Source organism: Papio anubis, chromosome 13 (assembly GCF_008728515.1).
Source record: "Papio anubis isolate 15944 chromosome 13, Panubis1.0, whole genome shotgun sequence".
Taxonomy (NCBI): Eukaryota; Metazoa; Chordata; class Mammalia; order Primates; family Cercopithecidae; genus Papio; species Papio anubis.
Window position 1 is genome coordinate 43,680,867 of NC_044988.1, and position 27,502 is coordinate 43,708,368.

The window sequence follows — 27,502 nt, forward strand, 5'->3', positions numbered from 1 at the left end:
TAGGTGTTTATGTCTATGGATACAGGCAACTCCTGACTTGCTCCAGCTGGCTGAGCAAGGTTACCTTGAGAACTGAGCTTCTTTGCCTGCCTCCTGTACCCATCTCTGTGACCATTCCTCACAAATTTATAGGCCCATTGCTGGTAAGAGTCTTCCTGATGAATGCCACCCATTATTCAACTGATAGCCCAGGTTCCCCAGCTGTCATCATAATCTAGTATCCAGTGGTGAGATTGGGGATAGCCTAGTGGGAAACAAAAAATAGAGTGGATATGAGAAAGATGAGTAGAAAGAGGTTATCTGTTAGGTCCACCTTCCATCCCTACTCCTAACACCACCACTTTTGTCCTGCAGTTTCTGGTCTCAAGACTATGGGAAGAAACTCAAGAAAAAAAAAAGAGAGAAGGGAAACCAAGTTGTAGAGGAAGGGAAGCTGAAGAACTACTCCCTCCTTTCCTTGCCAGTAATGGGAGAACGAAAGAGAAACGGGGTAGAGAGGATGGAGAAGTAGAGACCTCGCCTTCACCCTCTTTGGAACCTCAGGCCATATTTCCCATCCCCAACTCCCCTCTCTGGATTGGAGCAGTGGAGTCTATGCTCAGCCACTGGGAGATGGGGGATTCCCACTCACATACTAAGGAGGGGGCTACTGGCAGGAGAAAGGGGAAAGTCCAGGCCCCAGTTGCCTGGAGCCATTATGGCACCCGGTGCTCTGTGGGTGAAACTGTCTTTGATGGGTCCTTTTGGACCCACTGCACTTATCACAAAGTTTCTAGTTAATAGCTTCTAATGAGCTTTGAAAGCACAGCTCATTTTTAAGTTGTGTGTATGGTGGTGATGGTGGGGTGCCTCTATGAGAAGCGGGACTGGCTTTATTTATAAATTGTGTGTCCTGGGCTCTCAAAGCACTAATAATGGACTAAGAGCCTAGAACTTAAGCCAAGCTCAACCTCATTCAACAAGTCTGATGGTATGGGTGCTTGTATAAGGATATTGAGTTGAAGCCAGGAAGAGAAGTTGAGAGGAAATATAAGGCTAAGTAAGATTGGATCTCTGCTTTCCAGAAGTTTATCATTGAGTTTAGGGGAAAAATGAAATTAATGCCATAAGGAGTAAATACACTAAACAGGAGCTCAGAATCTAGAAGAAATCATTTTCTCAGAAAGGTAAGCAAAGTCTTTGTGGAAATTTGTTGAGCCTAAAGCCACTGACTTAACTGCTAAGAATCACTTCTCCTAGTAATAGTTTCTGTTGTGTGTTTTCTTGGTGGGGGGTTGGGAGGCAGGGGTTGTTTTTGTTTTGTAACCTTATTTTGTGTCTTTTCTTATTTGTATACCTTACTTACTGTCAGGCGTTTTATTGCAGTGCGTTGTGCTTATGCCTTACTTAGAGTTAATTACTATTAGCATGAGGACCCGATATATGCCTGGCAAAATGGTTTATGAATAAAACTCATCTAATCCTCACAACAATCTTACAAAGCAGATCCTGTTACTACCCCCACATAACAGCTGAGGAAACTGAGTCACAGAAATGTTAAGTCATTTGCTCAAGTTTACCTAGCTGGGCAATGGCATATTTGGGATTTGAGCCCAGAGAGTCTAGCCTTAGATGCCTAGGCCCTTTACCATAATGCTATTTGTCCTCTCTACATAACCTAAAACACTCTCCAAAAAGTATTTTTATATCTCATGCTCTCTCTCATTTTAATTTTAGCTTCCCCTTAGTTCTCTATATCGTAAACATCATAAAATTCAGATTGGTGAAAATATGAAGTCCATATTCTAAAGAAACTCTTTATAATGTTTAACTTTCCTTCATTCACATGAGGATATGTAAGGCACAATAGATATTATCTTACATTGCACCTAACATTTCCTTCTACTGAAAATTTCAGGGGAAAAAGTAACTCTTTAGGAAATACCCATTCTATCTACTTGTATTTTTATCAAAGTCCATTTCTTTATGTTTTCAGTGATCAACTGAATAGTGATTATGAGCTACACACATTTTTTCCCAAAAACTTTCCAATTTCATTCCATGATCTTATTTACAAAATAAGGGTCTGTCTTAAAAGGTGCTATTTCCCTAATGATCTAAGATAAGAATTCGACATGCATTATGAACACAGACCCAGCCCAGTAGGCATTACTTCCTCTGCACCTAACCTGTCCTTCCGAGGGCTGACTGACTTGTACTTAGAGCAGCTCAGAGGAGAAACACCTCAGTGGAATGTCCTACAGCGGTGCCACAGGCTAAGATCACATTCTGCAAAATAATCACTCTCTTCCAATAAGTATGAAATTCCTTTAAAAGGAGGGGCTGAAATAATGAAAGCCCTCTAAACACAGGAATCTAAAGCACTTCTGTGCAGATATTAAATTTAGCTTCTACAGAGAACTTTTGCATTCACTCAGTATTTTCCAAACCATGTGTCATGACCCATTAGCAGGTCAAGAGATCAATTTAGTGAGGCAGCACCTTCATTTAAAAAGATGAAATAGAATAAAATAGAAAACTAGTAAATGTGCACTTCAGGTGCTAAGGGTAAAAATCTGTTTCATGAATAGATTACTTTAGTTCTATGTATAAATGATGGAAGGCCCAAAAAGTGAGAAGCCACTGACTTTCGTTTGCTTCATTTACAGTGGTTCAAAAAAGTAGTCAGGACTCAGAGGTTAAACAGCTTGCTTCTGCCTACAGACCAGTTTGGGGACATCCATCTGGCTCTTTGGATACTCAGCTGTTTTTCTACTGCCCCCCTTGATTCAGGACAAGAAAATGAAGCTAAACAAAAGCAGGCAATGACACCCTTTTCACAAAGTGGTGGATGATGCTTCTGCATTGACAGGAACAGTGACTTTAGTGAGCAGGACAAAGAAAGATTCAGAAGTTTTCCACCCTTTCAAATTTCTTGAAAGGAGATTGAATAAAATTATGCAGGAGCTACTTTTTAATATTTCACAAATACCATTCAAAAATGGTAGGTTTATCCAGAATAAGGCTCTGTCCTCTAACTAAAATGTCAAATCTCTTTGATTTGGGCTAGAAGTAAACCAACTCCATGTGAAAACATGGCTGTTCAGAAGTGCTTTGATGTTGTTGGTTATTCATGGTGTTATGGGAAGTGCCGATAACCTGACTTTTAATCCTGGCACTGCCCCATTATCAGCCGTGTAAGCTTGGACAAACTATTTAAACTCCCTGGGCCTCAGTATTTTTCTGCTGTGAAATGGGAATTGCATATACTTTTCAAGGTTGTTGCAAATTGTTATTTAATAATAAGGTATTAGATGCAAAGTACCTAGCAGAGAACCTGGCACATAGGAGTTCTTAGTGGATGGTGATATCTGAAAAATGCAAAAACAGCTCACAGTTTAATACATGCAATTTGTTCAGTTAATAGAATCTTTCAAAATAGAGGCTTGGGTGGAAAGATAATCAAAGAAGCACTTTTTGGGACAATGTTGAAAACTGTTACATTAGCAATCACTCAGTCCCTAAATGATGCCTGTTTGCCCAAAGATTGAGGTACCATTTTCCTGTCCCTTGCTTGTGGAGATGGCTTTGGCCAAAAGACTTTGAAGCTCGATGATTATTCACTCTACTCATTGGTAGTGTATGGCCAAGAGTTTAGAGAATATTGATCAATACCTCAGCAATATCTCCCCATACCCATGCTATTCTTTGGAATTCCCTGTGAAAGTTTAGGAGAAAGCCAATCTGGCACAAGCAAATGTTTTCAAAATGTCTAATAAGAAGAGAATATGTGAGAAAATAAAGTGAAGCGAAACAGCCCAAACTGACAAATGTGGCTAGCCTGCCTGGTGTAAGCTGATTGATTGATTTTTAAAATAATTTATGATGACACAACAATAATTACAAGCTACTGTTTGTCAGCAAATCACTTGCGATGAAGTCAAAGGTTTACATCTGTGCGAAGGTCCCAAAGATCAATGCATCAAATTAGCTCTGTTGGCTTTTTTCCCACTAAAAACTAACATGTGTCATCAATATTCCAGCGTTTATGTGTGTGAACTAATTGATTGAACATTCATGCTACATAAACATGTGGTTTGTATTACGTGGGGTACTATTTATAAACATCTTTGGTGTCAATAAAAGGAATAGCCTAACATACGATAATTAATATCTTATTGAAAAAATAAAATAACAATTTCGTGTTATTCCTTCTGTGTATGAATAAAGAAAAGCATTGCTGTCTCCTTTAAAGTTTTGGTTATTATTGTATCACATAGTATTCCATGATTCCACCTAACAGGAAACCAGAGGAAATATTAAAGAAGGTGAAGGAAGTTTGTGTGAGGTCATTTAGGTCTATCGATAACAGCAAACTACCTGGAATTCTGGAAAATCACAACAACTATTATCCTCTGCGGTGCATGCTAGAGCATATATGATGTTACTTTGAGTCTCATATTCTTCCACCTTTATTGTTCCAAGTCCAAACTGGAGAAATGAAAGTTTATTTCCCTCCGCATAATTTTCACCAGATTAGCTGTCAGCATTGGCATTGAACCTTGAAATAGTAAGAACGGTTGAAGGTAAAGACTGCTTATCTTGTAGACACAGCTCTTTCCCTCCTCCTTCAAACCAGAGGCTCTGCTCTAGAAGGGAGAAGAGTGCTCCTGGTTCTAACAGTGACTGGAGTGTTTGGGAGCAAAAGTAGTAATCCACAATCAAATTTTTCTCCCTTGTGTCTCTACCATCATTTCACTTTAAAATATCTGAAAATAAGCATGAGAGAGGTGAGGTAAGAAAAGTGTCTGCTGGTATAGAGGGGTAGTGTCCAGCTGAGAGGACCTGATTTTTTTCAGTGGCCTCCAGAATACTCTCTCAGTTTACTTCATGAGTGCCCTGAGGAAAAGTGGGTCATAAGAGTATGGGCAGGTGACTTTTCCGGCTCTGAAGATTGGGCTGCAGAGTTTATAATACCCGAGCACACTTGGTGTTGGCTCAGTTTTCATAAAGGCACCAACTTACAGTGGTCAGAGCAGGGCCGAATCCAATCAGAGTGTTCTTTTAACTTTAAATATTTTTTTTCTCAAAATTATTTATAAGCAGCTACTTCTTCACAAGTGATTGGATACTTTCCTACTCACTTTCCCACAAACCCACACCCCTCCAGTCTACCCATTCTACTTTAGGTTTCTGTCATTCCCGCGTGTGCCTCTGAACTCCCACCCAAACACTGAATGTTAAAATGCCAGCCCATGCCAGAGACCTTCCCGACATCGTCATAAATGTAAGAATTATGGGGAAATGACTGAAGCCTTATACTGGAAAAATCATCAGTCCTCTTAAATGAAACTTATTTCATCAAAAATCAGAAAATATACAAAAAGCTCACTTATTCCAAAGTCACTTTGCCTTGATCATTTATCCCCCAAATACATTAACCTTTTCCAAAATCTCTAACTTGTTAGACCACAGAAAGATCTAGGTGAGTCCGATAAAAGAATTGCGACAGTTAGAGATGACGTTTGCTGACAAGGTCGGTCGATCCATCTGCTGCCTTACCACTTACTAAAGACTGTGAGCTTGTGTGCTTGCAGAGAAATACAAACTTACTGCTTTTGCTATGGGCCTTCTTCTTACTCTTACCTTCAGTTTTAAAACTTGGCTGCTAATTTCATTATAATTCCAACATGCCTCTAGTACATTTAAGTTTTGTCTGGAAAAAGACAGCGTAACAATTCATAACTTGGGCCCACAGATTTAAGTTCATTACCATTGATCCACTCAGAACTTGAGTGCTCACTGGATTTCCCTCTCTATTAGTAAAGTGGGAGAGCAACAGTCTTGATGCAATTTAGCAATTATTCATTAAGGGCCTTTTATGTACAAAATGCTGTTTAGGGATAGTAAATAAGATGTGGTCCCCGTCCTCTTGGTGCTTATAATTTTGGTTGCACACTTGAGCAACTAAATAATAGAAGGTAAATCTTATATTCATACATAAGAAATGCTATGTAATAGAGTAGACCCATTTATATTAAACATTCATACCTGCAGCATAAAAACGTATCAAATGTGCTAGGGCGTTTTCTCTCAAACAGTTGCTAGTAATATTCTCTCTCACAATCTTGAAAATAACAGAAAAAAACCATCCCATTTACAACATAATGTACCGTTCATTATGTGACCAGCTAAATCTTTCCCATTATAATACAAGCTAAGTGTGAGTTAAAATAATAATTTCGTTTAAGAACGATTAAGAATCTTTTGTGGTACAAGCTAAGGTACAAACTTATATCAATGAAAAATGTGAGTTGAACTGCAAAATGGCACAGGTGAAATTTTTAAAAATTTCATGCCTTCTCATTAAATGTACAAAAAGAGGTGGTGGATATTATCACTACTGTTACATGAGATGTTGGTGAACTAGCAGTGCATTGCTATCTGAAGGATTAATACTTTTGAGTTTAGCAGCAGAATTTGCAAATAGCATCATACAGGGTTTTAGCAGCTGGCATTTTCTCTGTTGCCTGGTGAGAATTTAACATTATATCACACTCCAGAACACCGGCAAAATTCTGGAAAGCTTTTCTTCATCCACCGTGTTTAACACCACCAGATAATAATATGTATACCTTAGATTTGTTTTGCATTTTACAGTTTTCAAGTCGTTGACTGTGTATTATCTCATTGGAGCCTCACAAGAACTCCATGAGGTAAACAGATATCATCAAAACCTGAAAATGGAAACACTTTGCTTGCCAATTTCTTTCCAAAAAATTTCCCCCAGATGGCTTATGACTATAGCGAGTCTAATTGTCTCGAGGAAAGATGAATGGAATCGCATTTCCAAAGAATTCAACTACCTCCAATCCCAGGGCTCTACAGTTCTCAGACACAGCTCTGGAGCAAGTGTCCTGGCCCATTTAACACAGAGGGAGAGTTGAGCCCCAGAAAGAGGCATGAAATGGCACTGGAGGGGCAGACTGATGTTAAAGCAGGCAATGGTAAAACACCTTACCATGGTCACCAGTAATTAGTTATAACCGAGATATGGGTGAAACAGTCAATGGTCAGGTTCTGGGGAAGGAGCAGGGAGACTTTATTTAAACTTTGAGGGTTTTCGTGTTCTCTCCACTTCTCCCCGAGTGGAGTGCATCTCAGCAAGTTGCTTAACCTTGAATTCGAGTGGTCTCCCCTGTAAAGTGGTTCTGGTAATGTCTATGTTACTGTTCTGTGCTGAAGACTGAAGGAGATGATTTATATAAATTGCCTCCCAAAGTACCAGGCAAACACCTGGCAAAGAGGAGGCCCTCCATAGTCACTAGTTTCTTTTACCCTTAAAATCATGGTATTTAATGTTTAAAGTTAAGCTAATGTATAACATTAGCCATTGGATCTGGCTAACCATGAGAAAATGTTTCAGGAGTCTGTGTTTTTAAGAAATCTGCTACAATTTGAAATGGAAAATACTGTATTTTTATGATTCATTTAATGTATGCAGTTCCCACAAAAATGTTCATATGAATTTTTAAAAACTCAACATGATTATGAAAGCCCCATAGGAAACGTTATGGTTCCATTCAAATAACACACCGTGTTATTTGTGTGTATTTTGGGGCACCTACTAGGTGCTCAGACCTGAGACTGTATAAATAGCCACAATTTGTATTAGCTCCCTTGGGTATGTGTCGTGGACCTTGCATTTACAAAGCATTCACCAGGTGCCTCGCCGACTCCATCTCATTCATCCTCACGACAGGTTGGAGCGACATGTAATGAGTATGATTATCTGCACTTTACAGCTGCCTCTACCAGCCGTGAGAGGAACAAATTCATCTGCCAGGGGTCACCAAATCTACATTTCCCAGGATTCAGCCCTGTGCTCATAAACATATCCATTATGTTCTAACCTCAGAAAATGAACATAGTATGTGAGAAGTTAGGGAAAAAAATACTCTCTGAATAAAGTCATATTTTTAGGGAAGTGCTGGGGTAAAATTTATGTTAGAACATTGAGAAATGGAAATTATTATTAAAGCTGTCTATTACATGATATGCTAAATCTGTTCCACTTATAAAACATGCTTAGTGTAAGTTGAAATAATAATAATGATCATAACGAACATTTCCTGAGTACTTTCTTTTCTCCTGGCTCTTTGCTAAGCATTTAAAATGCAATAAAATTTAGAATTCTTAAAAGTTAATAAAACATTTAGCATAGCTACATATATCCCTTAGCAGAACTTCTTGTGAAAAGAACTTTTGCACTGAATATCAATATCCTGACTTTTTTGCACATTGAGACGCAACAGGGGAATGTAATTCTCTTTTCCTGCCCTGCTAAATTTTCCTATTTCTGAGCAGACTTTCTCACCCCCTCAGAACAATATGTATTACAAATCACAGCATAGAAAATGTCACAAAATAACAATCCCGGGGAATTTAAAAATGCCTAAAAATAGTGATTGACATCATTCAGCCATGTTACAGAAATATGCCATAGTTTCAATGACGTTGTGAGCATCAGATATCTCTCTTTGTTGACTAGTCTCTAAACTGGAAAATCAACAACAGCTTTCCCATAGATAGAATAGATAACACTCCTTGAGAACACAACCCTTTGCTTCCAAAAAAGAACTGGAAAAGAGGATAAGCAGGCACTTGTGTTTCCTTACTCTGATTAAATTAATAACCATCTAATCACTGTTTATTGAGATAGGATCTAAGGATACTTTGCTTTATCCAAAGTTTACATGTTACATTTGTTATGCAAGCACATAAGTGAAAATAAATCATGGAAATTGCAATAAAAGTCATTCCCATATAAGAAAGTATCTTGGAAGAATATTAATACAGTTCACTTGTATTTAAATGTGCTAAAATGGTACTACAAATGAAAATGCATCACTAAAGAATATAGGTAGGGAAGACATGAAAGAAAAAAGTACAATTTGTCTGCGAGAAAATTTGATACATTAAAAAAGAATTACAATTATTTACAGATGTTAAAAATTGTTTTTACTCAGATGTCATCATCATCATCATCGTTGTTGTTTTACTCAGAAACTAGTATTTCATAAACCATTATTCTTTATCTATGTCATTAATTGTACAGGAGATAGCTTAGAAGTAATAGTAAAGTTAACATTCACCTATGGGTCTAAGAAAGGATACTGAAAAGATGTACTAGCTATCATGACGCTGAGTGATAAATCTGCAAATGTATTATAATAGCTGTATAGTTAGCAACATTTTAGAGAAAACAGAAACTATTCAGAAGCTTTCATTAATATGATGTCTATCACCCCCCTCAATAATACTGTGACATGGGTTTGGTTCTAGAATGGGACTGATAGGATTGGTCTCCTCTGCACCTTAGCAAGAGTCTAGCATATAGTATGTTCTTTGCAAGTATTTGTCAAATGAAACATACATTTTATAGTTTCTAACTCTACAAGTAGATCCAATATTTAGACACAATATCTTTAGGCAACTAGTCGATATGGTTATTATATGTATGGTATGGTATCTATTAGTTTCTACCACATTTCTACATTTCCATATTCAATTACATGTCTAGAAATTAAATAAAATTTGAAATTAAATAAATATTGAATTTTGATTTTCAGATATATCTTTGCATGGCTGGTAGATTACCACAGGAGTCTAAATGTGGTTATTAGGTTAAGCAGACGTTTTCTAATATTTATATTTAGCATATTTATCAGACTCTTTAGAAATTCTTTAGTTTTTAGTAAAAGAAAATGAAATACAGACTGTAACATATAAGTATTTATAAGAGGATATATTAATTTTAGGATTTTCCGTTTAAAATAGTCAATTATATATGTTTCACTTCAACTTCTCAAAGGCTTTAGAGAATTATTTGCTGTGAAAGCAATCTTTTCAATGTGGTCTACATATACTGATATTATTGCCAAGTTGCTTAGTTAAAATTAACATTGAGAACAAAATTTGATTATTGAAACAGTCTAGCAAACAATTGATGTATTTGTCACTTTTATTAACATTGTCTTAAACAAAATAAGATTATGTGAGGGTACTTGGTTCACCATTTTAACACACTAACTTCTCAAAAAGTAAAAATGATTTTCTTTCAAGACAAATAAAGAGTACATTACAACTGAGCAGACTGATTGGTGTTCAACTAAGAATAACTTGGATAATAAAGGATCTAGCTCAGTTTTTGTGCTTGTGTGCCCATTCACTGTGTTTACTATTTACAAGACTACGAGAATTTCAAGTTGCATAGACTGGCAAATTAATTTTCAAATTAATTGTGCAGATTAATATTCAAATAATTACCCTTTATGATTAAAGTAAACTTACAAATGTTCTGGCCTGGTTCTGGTGGGATCAAAGGATTAGATTTATGAAAGTTAGAGAAAATAATAATGTCTAGTGCATACCTGCTACTCTGAAGTTCCAAATAGCTGACAAAGAAGTTCTACTAAGTCTTACAGAGAGCTTTAAACACGAAGTACAAAATAGAATGGAAAGTCCAAAAATTGTTTTTGTTAGTTTTATTTATGAAGTGGTTTAAAAGGAAACATATAGCACCATCAATAACCATTATTAATGAAATAGTGCTGTTTAGGAGATATGTCTTTAATACATTCCAAGCGGTATTTTTAAATAATGTGAAAGGTCATCAACAGAACTCTAAATATAGCCAAGCAACTGTAATTTAAACTGCTTACATGATTTTTCTCCTTGAAAGAAGTCACATACAAAATAATCTACAGAAGTGAAACATATAAGGATGCGTCATTTTAAAAACTGAATGTAGGTAGATGATATTTAACATACACACACAGGAGTTTACTCTTCGTGTACTTGTTTATTTTTAGCTGTCTCAATAAAATGTTTTTCCTCCCTCTGTTTTACTAAAACATGCCTGTCTAGGAAGGAAAACAGATGTAGAATTGGACAACTACGTCTTGTTTGGGCTTTTTCCCTGTCAAGTAGAATTTATGATCATTGTCACACAATAAGAGAATCTAACTGAAACAGACAATAAGTCAGGAAGCAATTGCCTGGGTACGTTAACACTGCAGCTTTGGAATTCAGGATCTGGTTACTAAAATTTCATTTGATTAAGCCAAAGAAGGACACAATATCCTGTCTTACACAAAGACCCCAGAGTTATTATAAAAATAAAAGAATCAGTGTCACGGTGAGAGAAGAATCACAATAAATGAGTTTGTAAAAATCTTAAAACACATTAAAAAATCTTCCTCACATCCAAAACAGGGGAACCATGTGAAAGGAACTCCCATGTGTTCTGTCTCTCTTCTCAATTCTCTCTCTCCCAATGTATTACTAAAGATAAGCAATCATTTCGTTTGATTAATTATGTTTTCCACAAAGCATCTGTCATTCCAAGTTTTCAGTGACACATTAAATAATAATCCCTTAAACACTCTGGTGCCAAATTAACAAAGTTTAGTAAAACAGAATGGTCCCAATAAGAAACTTACATACTGTTCATGTAACCTAATGAAGATTAAATATCAAAATAAATTATATAATAATTTTTAGCCTAATATTTTACCTCTGAACTTGTCCCTGCACATACTCGGCATCTTCTCGGCAATAAAAGACCACAATTTCTAAAAATGAATAATCAGCTTATGCAAATCTTTAGTAATAATATTCACAGCATACTTCTCTTGAGAAGCTGCAATCTGACTGTACAGAAGTAGAATGATGACATTTAATGGCAAAATATTAATAGTGATTAGCTTACTATACCCATATTAATCCCAGTTTTTCAGTAAAATTGTAGAGAGTAAACTTTTTGACTTTTCCCCAACAGAAAATGTTTCATTTAGTAAGAATATTGCTTTTAAAACTCACTTCTTAGAACAACCTAAAATGACAGTTAAGAGGCAGGGTTACTATTAAAACATCACTTCCAAGCCTTGGTATTGTCACATAAAGCAAATCTTTTACACAAACATTTCACAGCATTTTCCCCCAAGCATCTGCCAGTTGATTTCACCATGTACATGCACAGTACTAAAGTATAGTAAGAGATACAACCATAAATAACAGTTTGCCACTTTAGAGTTTATATCACTTGTAAAACCTATTTCATCAGGAATAAAATGGGGATGAGGGGAGAGAGAGAGAGAGAGAAAGAGAGAGAGAGAGAGAGAAAGAGAGAGAGAGAGAGAGGTTTCTGTCTCTCCTTGAGGAACTGGCCTTTCTTTCTGAGTGAGAGTACTCAAAACAGCAACAAGTAGCAGCAGCAGCAAAGTTTTCCTGCAGGTTTACACGTCTCACATTAATGAGAAAGGGTGTGGAGACGGACTCAGCTTCCAGGGAAACTTCCCTGAACATTGAGCTTTCAGGAGACGCCTGGGAGCAACAGCATAACATCCAGCTTTCAGGAAATTCAAACACATTCATAAGAAACCTTCTTGCCTGGCAATGCCAGAAGCCAGGACTAATCAGACCAAGCTCCCTTCTGTCCGGGCACAGTGGATGAGCTGACCACCAGGGCTGGCCATACCCCTCCCCACCTAGAATAAAGTGCCCATTGTCTTCCACTGTACTAATTGTGAGAAAAACAGCCCTTGTAGTAAGCACCATAATTATCGAAGCAAACAAGTAAAAGCAATCAAGACAGAAAAGGAAAGGGGCAAAAAGAAGAAGAAAGAAGAAAAAGAAAATGAGAAAAGAAAGTAAATGTTCAGATGAATGAACCCAGTGATGAATTTAATAGTCATATTAAATGCTTGCCTGTGGAAGGATTCCCCATTCTCGTCACGACTATTGCATACAAGAGACCATTGTCCACACAACAGAAATCAGTATATTGAAATTTATCATGTAGCGCTTTTTGGATGTGAAAGGTTTTCTTTCCCCAAACTACCACCTCTCATTCCAGCACTCTGATTATAGAAAGTTACAACTTCTCTCTTCCCAATATTATGTTAAAAGTTGAGTCACAGGATTCACCAATAGCCCTGAATTTTTATGCTCCTTTCCTTCTTCCCCACATTTGCAGCTGGACAAATATAAGGGGGGAAAAACAGCAACAACAAACCCACACACATTTGCCTGAGCAAAGAAAAATAATGAACTGAATATGCATATCCTCATTAACTAAATTTAATTACGCTGAGTGGCATAGTAATCAGTGGTTGCTCCAGTTACAGTATTCATTGAAAGGGAGGTGGATTCCAAATTAAGGCAAAGCGTGGGGGACAGTCGCATACTGATGAGGGAGCCGCACACAACATGATACAATACACTATCTAAATCATTATTCAGAGGAGCCGAAGAAAGAAGTACATTACTCTGTTTTAAGACCAATGCAAGAACAATTAGCCAAGAAGGCTCCAATCCCCTACTGACTGCCCCACCTCCATATATTTCACAGCAGCCGGCCTGGGACTGACTGTACCATTTGCATTTTTTTTTTTTTTAAAAAGTGAACAAAAACTCATGCTGCCTTTTTAAAAAGAAGGCCTATGCCCCCGGCCACAATAGCAGGGAAATCCTATCTAGCACACTGGTGTGCAGAGGCACCCCAGGGTCCCACAACTTGAGCTTGAACTTTCCACAGGCAGCGAACTTTATAACACGTGCATGGAACAATAAAGGAGGAGCTCGAAAGGAAGAAGGGAGGGAAGTTTTGGGGGTGGGTGAAAAAATGTTATTATGCCAAACTTACCATCCACCAGGTCCTGGCTGACATGTCATAACATAGTTGCCATTTTATGGAGCTGTCCGACGTTTTCCCAGCCATTATGCTGTCAGCAACCTTCATCAGATGCAGCTCAATGGAAGATAAGACACCTAATCAAGAAAACATCAGCGGTGGCTTGCTGGACTACATGTAGGCCAATCCTTATCACACTGCATCATGGGAGAAAGCTCCTTTATTAGCAGGAGGAACTGCAACCTCACAGATAGAAAGACAAGGATCAGTTCTTTTGCCTTTTTTTTTTTTTTTGGTCTAAAGGGATTGGTGAAAGTAGCTAGCGTTCTTTGTGTATCATGTGTACAAGAGTTAAGTATCTTGCAAGTGGGCGGCTAACTGCTTTGCTGGGCGATGCAGACTAAAGTTTATTTGCATTCTTCTCTGTTGTATATTGTTTGACATGGTCCATGGTCCTTGCTGAGCAGATGAAGGGAGGGGAGAGGGGTGGGAGGGAATGAGGAGAGAGGGAGCTGTAATTGCTCAGAATTAATATCTCCCCAACAAAGACATAACAGTTTCATTGACACAGTCGGAACATGGTTCAGATGTCACTGCACACACGGGCGTGCGGGTGTGTGTGAGAGAACACTCACACGCACACACACACAGTGGAACACACAGGTAGCAGCTGCAGCTGGATTCAGCTGAGGTTGCCAAAGGCTACAAAAACTCCATTCTCATGCTGGACATATGGAAGCAGTTTAACTCTTTGAAATCACTGTTAAAGAAGAGCCCTGCAGTCTGGAAGGATAAATCAGCCTTGAGAACAGTTTCTCAATCAGGAGGCAATGGGCCTGGTGCTCACTTCCTTCTGAAGATGGCCTAGAAACATTATTTCCTTCATCTAGAGAAGAGCTGGTCAAAAATGAGGAGGGAGGAGCAGGGTGTGCCCAGAATCTGACTCTCGACCTGGTCCCTCACTTAGTCATTCTCTGTCATACTCTCAGGAAAAAAATTCTTTATCCCCTAACCACTGAGCATTTCTGTTTCTTCCTGGACTTTGAACTAGTCCTTCCAACAAGCACACACACAAGTCAGGAACTAACATTTACTAATAAAACAACTTGCTCTGAACAGTTTTTTTTTTTCTTCTGAAGAATTAAAAGCCGATACTGCAGGGAGAATCTTAAAGAATCACACCACTGTAACAAGAAATCCAGACGAGGACAAGTATATTTACTCCTGCTTTTTTCTTTTGCTAAAACACAAAAAGGCAAACACATCTCTGTAAATGGTGCTGTTGATTATTGGAGCTCCTATTGTACACCACAAAATCCAGGCAACCTTTTTTAATTGGCATGTAGTCAGTCTGCCTTCCGTATGCCCTGCTAGTATTTTCTGAATGACTTTCAGGCTTAGAATTTACATTTTCTGCAGACAACTTAAAAGGATAAACTCTTATTTGACTCAGTCAAAATGAAGGGAAAAAATTGCTGTATTACCGGAGTTTTCTCTGTGTATGAGGCAGAAGAGGCAACTTGTTTCAGCCTGTGAACTTCAAAGAAGAAAAGCAACCGCTGCCGAAGGGCTCTGTCCTTTGGGTATTTTTATATTCACCTGGGGAGACATGTCAGCCACAGTCTCAGACAGGACAGGCGCTTAAGGTAGCCTGACTCGGGGCTGGCAGCAAAAGAACCTGCCCTTCACTGGCCAGCTTATCCCCTCATGGCTGGTGACTCTTCCGTTTCTCCCTCCTCCAGTTTTTTTTTTTTTTTTTGGCTTTTTGTTTTGTTTTTGTTTTTTTTAAATTCTCAGGCAGGAGGGGGTTTGAGGGGACTGAAATGCCCCACTCAGGTCTCTGCCTTTGAAGTACCCCAAGCTCCGGGTGCCTCCTTTTTTCTCTCTCTCCCTACTCCATTCTTTACCTTACTTGTTTTTTTTTCTCCTGAGCAATGATTGGGTAGTAAGCCTGTTAATGGTAATTGTATTTTCCTGTTTTAATTTTCTCAGATGGCAGCAATCATGCTGAATGCCTACTATGTGCCAAGCATCACAGTAAACACCGGGGGCTGTGAAGGGCAATGAGATACAGTCTGTGTCTCATCAGTCTCACAACTATGTTCACCCAACGTCGTCACAGACAGGAGGAAGTCCAGTTGCTGTGACAGCAGCCAAGGAAAGAGATGTGGCCAGACAGAGACCTCGGGATGCTCAGGGCCAGCAGCTCCCTAGAGCCCAGTTGGTCACTCCCCAGGCACTTCCAGAGTTGCCTTTGGGGCAGCCCTCTGGCCTGGGGGCAAAGGCAGCGCGGCTATACACTTCCTCCTCTCCAGCCTGGCTCCCTCAGGTGCTCTAGATGGAAGGAAGATTCCCACCTGCTGTTCCCTCCTGCACGGCCCTCCAAGAGCTCTCAGGAAGCAGAGGCCAACTTTGGGGTGCTGGCCTGAGAGCGCCCGCCCACCAAGACTTTACAGATGCCCTGGGCATTGTTTCACCATCGAGGCACTCTGTGCAGCCCATACACAGGCGGACCTGCTGGAAGGCCCCTTATCACTGTCACTGTGGGGACCCCTCCTTTTGATGAACTGATGACACAAGCGGGAAATGCCGAAAGATGACAAGGGGAGCAGCGGAAGGAGCGGCCGGGAGAGAGGCTGCAGCATTTATGGGCAAAAGTGGGATCAGCGAGGAACAAAGAGACGGGGAAAGAAATGACAAACCTGTGTCCTGCCCCTTCTGTGAGGCTTGAGAACGCCAGAGGACAGCTGGCTGGGGGGTCACTGGCAGAGCTAAACAGGAAACGAATTCAGAACCGGGGCTAGCCTTCCCAAAAGGCATGCCCAGGGGCTGAGCACTCCTCCCTTGGGGGCCTATGGGCGTCTTTCACTGAGAGTGAGACTTCTAAGCATGCCGGTGTAGCCCATAACCTGGGGAGATCAGGCCAATGCGGCTCTCAGGTGGACGCCAGTTGTGACTAACTTCATTGGCTGAACTCCTCTCACCTGACACCATTCTAAAGGCTAACTGGATGTTTAAAAACACGAAGTAACTTCAAAAGCACTGGTGAGGGCTTCATGGACACTTTGGGGGTTGATTACATTCTTGCCTTGCTTAAATCCCTAAAATACCCCAAATCTCGGCTCTTCCCCTCCAATTCCTCTTTCCCCAGCATCTGCCTGTGCCTGCACTTCCACTTCCCCCACTTCTACAGCCTCCACTCCTACCCTTTAGCCATGCTGCCTCTAACAGCCTTTTCCAGCTTGCACACCTCACTGGCTGGAACAAATGTTTGGGAAAGCCAGGTCTGTAGCCCAAAGCAATCACCAACTATTGCTCAGGCATGCCCTGGCAGTGCTTTAATTTCCATCACCACTGGCAAATAAACTAGTGATCTGCCTAGAGCTGAGCCTGAGGACAGTAACCTTCGCAGAGAGGCTACAATGTGTCTCTCACTGCCTTCAACTATTCACAGTCACCGCCTCTCCAACAAGCAAGATGGACTGTGGCCAATGGGCACTGTCTGAGAAGCCAGGGTCCAAATCACAGCGTTGTTCCCTACTAGTTGTGTGACCTCTGGGCGGGCTGCTTAACTTCTGTGCCCATCAATAGCCCCAAATCATATTGCTAATAACTAAGGGAGAATGAGAGAGAAGGCAGACAGGGGGAAAGAAAGTCTCACTTCACCACATAGAAGAGAAGGGGAGATATAAATATAATCAGAGAGGAAAACAGATATAGAGATCTAGAGAGAAAAATAGAGAGGAAAAGCAGAGTGAGGAAGTGAAAATGAAGCCATTCAGATGTCTCCACAGTCTGCTCTCTTTGCCTCTGCCCAGGGCTCTGGCTGGCTTCTCGTCCATCCCCTGCACTCCCCAGGCTCTGGGGTTGGCTTAACTCCCTTCCAGCTCCATGGATAGGAGTCATCAGTGCTCAGGGATCTTGACCCATGGAGCCGACAGGTTTAGAGGCGATTTGGGGAATCATTTTATTAAGCTATTTTGTGATTTATTTTATTTTTAGCTTTTTAGCTCTGTCAATTCCAGTCTAATCCTGTGCTGAGTGTAGGAGCCCCGTGCTCATGAACAGCATGTAGAGACATGAGCTCCCCTTTGGGAACTAGTCCTGAGTTCTGGTCTGCCACTTGCTAGCTGGGGGAGCATGCACAGGTTACTTAAACTTTGTAAACTTCAGATTCTTTACCTATAAAAGGGGGCTGAGAATAGTATCCCTCACAGGGTTGTCATGAGGATGAAATAAGGTCATGCATGAATGTGTTTGGAGCCTTGATTGTGGTGATGGTTTCATGGGTGTATACTTACTCCCAAACTCATCAAGATGTATACATTAAACATGGATAGCTATTTAAATGGCAATCATATCTTGATAAAGTACTTTAAAAATTATGCAAAGCTCCATTCCTAGCTGTAGCGCATGACTAGAATCAATATAAATTTTAGCATTGGTATTATCTCCTCCAACTCCATTTTTAAAGTGAGAGAACTGAAATTTACCAGAACTCACACGATGATCAGCGGAAGAGTTAAAATTAAGCCTTTGCTCTTTCACCACTTCACCTAGTGCTGCTTCTTTCTCCATACCATCAGGAAGAAAGATGAGATTAAGACTTGGGTTGGGGGTGGTGGTGTTTTCTTTTTAATGCGCTGGAGACCACATGGAGGTGAACTGAGTTAGCAAAACTAAGAACAGAGCAATCCAGTGAGAAAGCTTAGGAAAAACAGATGAAGACTTTCATTCCCTAAGCCACAGGCGCCATGAAGGCAGGGACAAGAACGGCTGAGTTTGCTCATCATTCATGCCCAGAGGCTGGCACACAAATACTCGAACATCTGTCGAGTGAATGAATGACCTCAGACCATAGGGGTGGCCATAAAGAGTCATTAGAGTACAGAAGAGTGGGCCTTGTGTGTGCAGGCCAATGGAGAGAAGAGTCTGCAATGACTTCTGGGTTTCAGGCTCAGAGGTCCTGGTAGAACTACAATGCAAAGTGTGGGAGAAGGCAACTCCAGCTAACAGTAACAAGTGAATATTGCCCATTAAGAGCCTGTTTGGAGTAGTCAGACATGTTATCCAATCATTTCCCTGGACCTGGCAGAAATAAAACAGAGCGCCAGTCAGGGGAATTTAGGTGAGCCTTTGACTGGGCCCATGTTCAGCATGAGGGTAGCAGAGAACGTGTAGCAAGCCAGGTGATGAGACAGAGACATCTTCAATCCCGCTGATTCTCCTCCGAGGGAAGAAGTCGAGCTTTCCATTCTTTCTGAGATTCAGGGAGGGACCTGTGGCCATTTTAACAGCTATTTCTCCTCAGCCTCTGGCACTGTTGTCATACTCTGCAATCCCCTCCAGCCAGTGTCCTGAGGGGTCTGGATTTTGCAGAGAAGAGATGGATCCAACATGAAGACTACAAGGGCCTCATCTCTAGTACCTGAGCCCATCAAAATAGCCAGGAGCAATCCCCAGTGCCCCACCTTCACTTTCCGCCCTTGGTGGTGTTGTCTGGAGGGGGCCTGGAGCGAGCTGGCCTCTCTTTTAAAAGCAAGTCTGCACTGAGCAGATCCCATGCCACGGACAGTGCTTACCCACTAGGGAGGACTGGCTTCCCACCTACCTACACAGTGGGTTCCGGGAGTCCTTCCCACTGCCTCCCTGGAGGCCTCATTGGAATTGATCTCTCTCATCCCAGAGGAAGGCCCTGAGTCTCGTTCAGCATACTGGACAAAAGGTCATTTTTGAGACAAGTAGCAGAAGTTTTACTTTCCTAAACAGGAAGATTAAGCACTTAAAGGAATGGAAACAACCGATTATTAAAGTGGGAGACAGACCGGTGATGATACCATCCATCTCCAGCTTCTCCTAGAGAAGGTGTTTGTTTACAGACAAGGATAATTTGATTAAAACCACGAAGAGTCTGAGAGTCTGAGCTTCCCTTAGAAAATGTGTTGTTTTTTTTTTTCTTTTGAGAAGTCAGTCTGGAATTGCAGTGTGCTCATTCTTATACTAACTTTTCTTTAGCAAGTTTCCAAAAAAATGCCATGTTTCCTAAAAATAAGGGTTTGAAACATTTTCTCTCTTATTATGTTGCTGTTTACAAGAATATACGGCAGCTATGGCTACCGACACAGAAATATTTTTTACTTTGATTCTGGGTAAGGAAAAGAAGTTTGCTGGACAGCATGATCCTGTTTTTGATAAATAAACCAACCCATATCCATATATTCATTTGTGCATAGGAAAAATATTAGAAAAATATTGACTCTGTTACTAATGAGGAGGAACATGCGCTTTTGTATGCTTTTGTACTCTTTGAAATTCCATAATGCTCATGTATTGCATTTGTAAATAAAAACAAAAAGTAAGATGAAAGGTGCATGGGACCTCCCTGTACCTTTTTTTTTTTTTTCTTTACAACTTCCTTTGAATCTGCAAATGATTTCAAAATACAAAGTTGAAAAAAAAGTAAGTCAATACACTTTTCCATCTAAATGAATATTTGAACACTAAAGCCGGTGATAGGCAGACTCCATAGAGGACTGCCTAGTGCTATAAGCAGTCCCAGTCCATGAGATCTGGGCAGTATTCTCCCTTCATGCTTTCAGAAGGCAGAGAATAAGATAAAAAATGAAAGCACTAGTGAAGGCAGAGTAACAATATACTGCCATGTTGCCCCTTTCTAACAAGGCAAATCTTGCCAAGCGATAGGGGGTTTCACAAATAAGCCTCCTGGCCACTGGGGGAGGCTGGAGCAAGTTCAACACATGAGTAACACAGATAAACATGAAACTCCCAGGCCTTGATGGAAAGCGGTGATAGGTGGCCTGGAATGCCCTCGAGTGTGAAAGTTCTTATGAACGAACAAAGGCCGCTGCAGATTTCTTAATGACTGGCAAAGTCTCTTACTGCTGGGCTCCTTAAGGGCAGGGTTATCTCTTTAAAGCTGCCATTAAGAGGCAAATCTGCTCATATGCCCACCCCCCCACCCTGCAAACCCGACCTCTTTCACTTCCCTTCTCAATGCCTTTGCCACACACACATGTTGTAAGACAAGTAAAATCTGGTGCCAGTGAACTCAGGAAAACGAGAAAGAAAAAAAGAAGGCCCCCGTAGGTAGTGTGGGGTGTTCACGCATATATTTGGAAGTAGAGGAGAGAGGGAGGAATGGATAGCAGAGTTTTATGGTTTCACCTGCTTTTGTCAAAGTGGGAGAGGAACTGATTACAATAAAAATTTTCTTTCATCGGGCAGTCTTCATTCTTTCAGCAAATATTTATTGCTTACCTGCCATGTGCCAGATACTGTACTAGGTACTGGTAAGCAAAAATATACATGCTTCTTGCTCTGGAGGAACTTACAATTGGGGGAAGGGGTGGGGAATGGCATTAATCACACATTCACTTGAGTATATACAAAATTACATCTGTGATGGATGCTTTAAAGAAGTGCTATGAAAATGTGTAACTGGGAAGGCAGTTGATTTGTAAGAGTTGGGGAAATTGAGAAAGGCTTCACAGAAGTGACTAAAAGAGAAAGCTCAGCACTGCTCCTCACAATCACACTCCAGGCAAGAATGGTTATCTTTGTTTTACAAAATTGGAAGCCAAGGTTCGGGACAAATTAAGCAATGTGTCCCAGAGTAAGTGGTGGAGCTTGGGGTCAAAACCAGGTCTGTCATACTCTAAAACTAATCATTGTTGCTCTAGGTCACACTGCTTTTATCTCAGTAGCTGATATTATTTCTCAGCTTCTGGTCTTCCTTAGAATCAGCAACAGGGTGATCAGATTCTGGGACTGGAAGAAGGCAGGATGAGCGCACCCACAATTCACCATGTTCTATGGAAAGTTCTGTCTCAAGAAAATAATGGTTGAACTAGAAGTTTCTGCTAAGTCATCCATAGCTACTCCTTTTAAAATGCACACAGGAGGACTATAACCCATAAAGATAGGGCTGTTGTTATTTTATTATCTCATAAACTTTTATTGAGGTATAATTTACATACAGTATCCTGTATAAACCTCCAGGAATAAGTTTTTACAAATGTATTCACGTGTATAATCCACACCTCTATTAACATACAGAACATCTTCTATGCCCTGAGAAGTTTCCTGTTGCCCATTCTAGGTATACCCCCTTTCCCTCAGGCCATCCACAACCACCATTCATTTCTATCCCCATATATGGTGCCTTTTCTAGAAATTCATACAAATTATATAGTACCTATTCATTTGTGTCTGGCTTTACTCAAAACAGTGTTTTTGAGATTTATCTGTGTTGCTGTGTATTAGCAGTGTGGTACTTTTTATTGCTGAGTCATAGTCTATTTTATGACTAAACCAAAATTTGTTTATCCATTCTCCCGTTGATGGACATTTGGGTTTCTTCCAGGCTTGGGCTATTATGAGAAAAGCTATGAACATTCGTGGGCAAATCTTTTGGCGGGCCTCACTTTTCTTTCTCTGGTTAAATATGTAGCAATGGAATTGCTTGGTCATGGAACAGATGTATAATTAACTTTAAAAACACACTGTCATATAGTTTTTCAGAGTGGTCGTATTATTTTACACACCCATAAGAAATATGAGTATGTACCCGACTCTTGATATTGTCAGTCTTTTACAATTTTATCCTTTTGGTGAGTATATAAAGGTGTCTCAATGTGGTTTAAAAAACACGTACCTAATAGCTAATGGTGTTGAGCCATGTAACAGGCACATATTGGCCATTTTAATGTCTTCTTTTGTAAAGTGCCTATTTAAATCTAATGTCCATTTCAAAGTTGATTTCTCTATTATTGAGGTGTTGTTCTTTATAAATTCTGAATACAAATACCTTGTTACTCATACTCTGAATTTCTCCCAGTCCATAGCTTCTTTATTCATTTACTTAATAATGTTTTTAATTTTGATGAAGTCCAGTCTATCCATTTTTTTCTTACATGGATATTGCTTTCTGATTCCTACCTAAAAAATCCTTGTTTACTTAATGGTCACAAACGTATTCTACTATGTTTTCTTCTAGAGCATTATAATATTAGTTTTTAAGTTTACATCTATGATCCATCTTAAATTAATTTTGCTTATGACATAACATAGAGATCAATGCTTTACATCTATGATCTGTCTCAAATTAATTTTGTATATGATATGAGGAAGAGACTAATGCTATTTTTAAAAAAATGGATAGCTTATTGTTCCAAAACCATTTGTTGAAAATAATTTTCATTCCCAATTGCATTGGTTTAGTAGCTTCGGCAAAAATTATTTTGCCTTATACACATAGATCAATGTCTAGACTCTCTACTTGTCTATTCTTTCCAAATTTCTTTAAATTTATCCCTAAGTATCTTAAGTTTTTTAATGTTGTTGCCAAAACATGTTTTATATTTTATTTTCCAATTCTTCATTGTTAGGCTGTAGAAATACAATTGATTTTTATATATTGACTTCTCTTTTCCAGCAGCTTTACGAAATTTACTCATATGTGCTTGTACTTTTTTCTTTTTCTTTTTCTTTCTTTCTTTCTTTCTTTCTTATTTCTTTCTTTCCTTTTTTTTTTTTTTTTTTTTTGTAGATTCTTTAGGATTTTCTTTGTACACAAGCATGTCATCTGTGGGGAAAAAGAGTTACACTTCCTCCTTTCCAAGCTGTGTGTTTTTTACTTCTTTTTCTTTCACTATTTCAATGACCATAATCTCCATCTACAATGTTGAATAACAGTGGTGAGAAAATACATTCTTGTTCGTTTCCAATCTTAGGTGAAAAGCCTTCAATATTTCATCATTAAGTTTAATGTTAGCTATAGGTTTTTATAGTGGTCTTGATTAAAGAAATTCCCTCTATTCTTATTTTGCTTAGAGTTTTCTTTTTGAAAAAGTCATAATGTAAATCTAATGTTTATCCTGCATCTATTGAGATGATCATAGACTTCTCTTTTAATCTCTTAAGGTTGTGGATTACTAATTAATTTTGTAATGTTGAATGACTCTTGCATTCTTGAATCCCACTTGGTTAAGTATTTATTATTCTTTCTATGAATTGCTGGATTTGATTTGCTAAATACCCAGCAATTTGATTTTTCAAGGATTTTTGTGTCTATATTCATAATGAGCATTTGTCTGTAATTTTCTTTTCTTGGAATAGTCTTGTTTGGTTTTGCTATCAATGTAATGCCGGCCTCAATAAATAAGCTGGGAAGTGTTCTCTCCCTCTCTATTTTCTGACACAAGTTGTGTGGGAGTATTATTACTTCTTTAAATATTTGATAGGATTTACCAGTGACGCCATTTGAGTCTGAAGTTTTCTTTCTAGAAAAGTTTTAAATTATGAATTCAAAGTCTCTAGCAGCTATAGGCTGTTCAGATTCTATTTCTTATCATGTCAGTTTTGGTAAAATGTATTCTAAAAGTTATCCATTTTATCTGTCAAATTAACTGACATAAAATTGTTTATAATATCTTCTTATTGTATCAATGTCAATGGGTTCTGTCATGATAACTCTTCTTTCATTCCTAAAACTGGTAATTCTTTTTCTCTTTTTTCTTGATCAGTCTAGCTAAGGTTTTGTCAATTTTATTACTCTTTTAAAAGCTCCAACTTTTGACTGTTGGTTTTCTCTATTGCTTTTCTGTTTTATTTTTCATTTATTTTACATCTAATTCTTAGAATTTCCTTTTTTTAAATTAACTTTTGATTTAAACTGCTCTTTGTTTTGTAATTACTTAAGGTTGACCATAGATCACTAATTTCATATACTTATTTTGTTCTAATATAGGCACACACTCTCTTCCAAGCCAGTCTCCTCTCTTTTCACATAGAACTGATTATTCTTTATCCATTGCTCTCCTTGTGGCCACCTTTGGTTATATAGAAATCGAATGCTTTCTCATAAAATTGCCTTTTCAATATTTGAAGTTGGCTATTATTATATCTCCCAATTTTCTGTTTTTCAGGCTACCCATGCCATGTGATCTTGGGGGAAAAACTAGGAGCAAGTCAAATATTCTTTTATATCTGAACTCAGGTATTCTTTTAAATTTTAAATCTTAATTTTGTAAAAATGTGAACAAAATAAGAAGTTTCTTATAGAAGAGTCATTCTGTAACTGAAAGCATCAATTCTGCATTCCAATAGGCAGGTCATTCTGCAATATTTTAAAATGCCACAAATTGCAAGCCCAGAATGCTGTGAAGCTCAAGAAACTGACATGGTAGAGCAGAGCATCATAGTCTACAGTTGTGCTGTCCAGTATAGTAGCTACTAACCACAAATGTGATTAGAGTCAGGCAGACTTTGGGTTCAGCTCCAATTCTGCCACTTGAAAACATTACTTAACTGCTTAAAGTCTGTTTGTTTTTCTTTTGTAAGGTGAAAGTAGTAGAATTCACCTTATGTTACCCATTCTCGTAATGAGTCCATGTGATTATATGTGTTTAATAACAGTAGATACATATTCCTAGTTAGAAGGTGAGAGATTACGTAACGGGGCTAATGAGAAACATAAATTTGGGGCAGACCTTTAAAAACCTTTGCATTTTGTAACCGAAGCACCAACCAAAGCAATGATCACCAGTAGATGGGGAGAGATTTTGCTGCCCAGCAAGGTCACCAACATGGCCACAGACTCTCACTTTAAATATTAAAAATGTACAAAAATAATGGGATAGAAATGCTGAAAATCAGAGCAAGGCTGACAAGAGATAAACCAATGCAATTAGAAGTGAAGTTGTAAGTCAGCAGGGCCACCCATGAAGGTGGGCATGGAGGCAGTGCAAGTGGCCATGAGCCAGAAGCCACACAGGCCTGGCCTGACAGCACAGAGTTCAGTTCCTATTTTGAATCTGTAAAAATACAATTGACAGGGACTCCTGATGCCAGTGCAACAGCCAAGCTAAGGGTTTCTCTTTTTCCCAATGAATATTTTCATTCTACTGTTATTATTTGAGGTCCCTTTAGATAAATCATGTATGAGCCAACACTATGTCCCCCATATACCAACATCATTTCTCTTCGACCAACTGTGCATGCACTAATTCACATTTACACATGATAGCAGGCCTGAACACTGAGGAGAAAGAACTGGGCTTAGAATCAAAAGAACCTAAATTCAAGCCCTGGCTTTGCCATTTACTAGCTTTGACAATGGCACATATCATTCAGCGTCTGTACACTGCAGGGTCCTCACCTGCAGGAGAACGACATTGATCTGCACCTGCTCCTGCTGTGTGGTGCTGGCGGGAGGTCTGGATGAAGACACCGTGGAGGGCTGCACAAATGAAAGGGATTTCCCAGGAGGATGGCATTTGAACAAGGTTTCTGACAGGCTGCGCTTCAGCTTTCAAAGTTCCAGCAGGCTGTAGGAAGCACAGGTGTCCTCCTTCACTCCCATCTCCCTGCGTCATCAAGGTACTCAGCCTCAAATGCCACCACCCTGCCCTGTCCTTGCTGCCTTCTAGGGGTCTCTGTAGCCTTGGAAAAGTACAAGGGATGCTTATCAAAGAACTCCACAGATGTCTGGGCCAACAGAGAGCCATTTTGTTTTTGACTTATGCACTTTACCATAAATTCTGCAAGTGAAACAACACTTGAGAAACAAAACCCCAAAATCCCCCCTCCCCCCTCATCACTGTCCTTTCAGGCTGAATCCATTCAGAAGTCCCATCTGGACCTTCTGCCTTTAAACAGAACCCTGGCCCCATTCACAGTGAAAGTCAGTGTTTCAGAATGGACCCACTTCCTCTCCCCTTCTCACTCCAACACAAGGAGATGGTGGAAAAGAAAGATGACTCAATGCTACTTTAAGTGCTTTGGAGACAACAGGCCAATTTTACACTGGATTTTTAGTGTCCGTGGCTGGAGATAAAGGGCCCTTTCTCTGATCCTGCTGCCCTTCTGCCTCCCATCCTTCTTTCTCCTCCATCTCCTCCTCTGCTCTCCCCACTTTGCCCATCTCAGACCATATTCACAGAGAAAGAATAGTAACCCCTTGCCCTACCAGACAAATGTCATTTCCACAAGTACAAAGGCAATGTAGCCATTCATTTGTTGTTTTGCAGAGTGGCACACACTGGACAAAGTCTAAAAGATGCTCAGAGAAGACTGGCTTCTCAGTGGGCTCAGCTTCCCAGCTGTCATGGTGTAACTGGAGAAATGTGGACAGAGAGTTTGAAAGTCATGCTCCTGCTCACACAGCTGCATGCACTGGGATAACAGACTTTTCCCCCATAGGCTTCCATCAGTTTCATCTATAATGTGAAGGAGATGAGCAATATAATAAGAATAATAATACTATCATATAATACGATTTTACTATGTGCCAGGGATTGCACTAAACTTTCATATGTACTGTCTCACTAGTATTATCTATTACATTTAAGGAAACCAAAGTTGAGTGCAGATGAGAAAATCTGCCCAGGCTCATGGAATGAGTGCTCTGTAGAAGTGTGATTTGCACCCAGGCCTGCTCCAATGCTTGTATTGGAAGCCTCTGTGTCTATGATCACCATTTCTTCTCTGAAGACCCCTTTGGCCTTCGCCCACCTAAGTTGGCCAGTATTTGCAATGCATATTTTCCTCTGTGATCTTCATGAATCACATTGCAGTGCAGATATGCTTGCTTGCCTGTGTCTCCAGCTAGACTCCAGCCACATCTTCGTGAAAACAGGGCCTAAGACATGTATATTCAGAGCACCCAGAACAATTCTTGGCACATAATAGGTCATAAAGATTTGAGGAACAATGAGTTTCTGAGCATCTTATTTGAAAGCACTAGTTTGACTTAGTAAACTGGTGCACCATTCCCTTTTTGAATCTCAGTACTGACACCCACCCAAT

General features: G+C 39.5%; 1 long non-coding RNA gene across 1 annotated transcript in view; it reads left to right on the plus strand.

Annotated features, from left to right (window-relative positions):
- The window catches only part of LOC116270019, a 33,626-nt gene extending 17,158 nt beyond the window's left edge, over positions 1-16,468 (plus strand). Inside the window, exon 3 of the long non-coding RNA XR_004177881.1 lies at positions 15,668-16,468. This is a non-coding gene — a long non-coding RNA (uncharacterized LOC116270019). The remainder of the gene's footprint in view (positions 1-15,667) is intronic.
- The last annotated feature ends 11,034 nt before the right edge of the window (positions 16,469-27,502 follow it).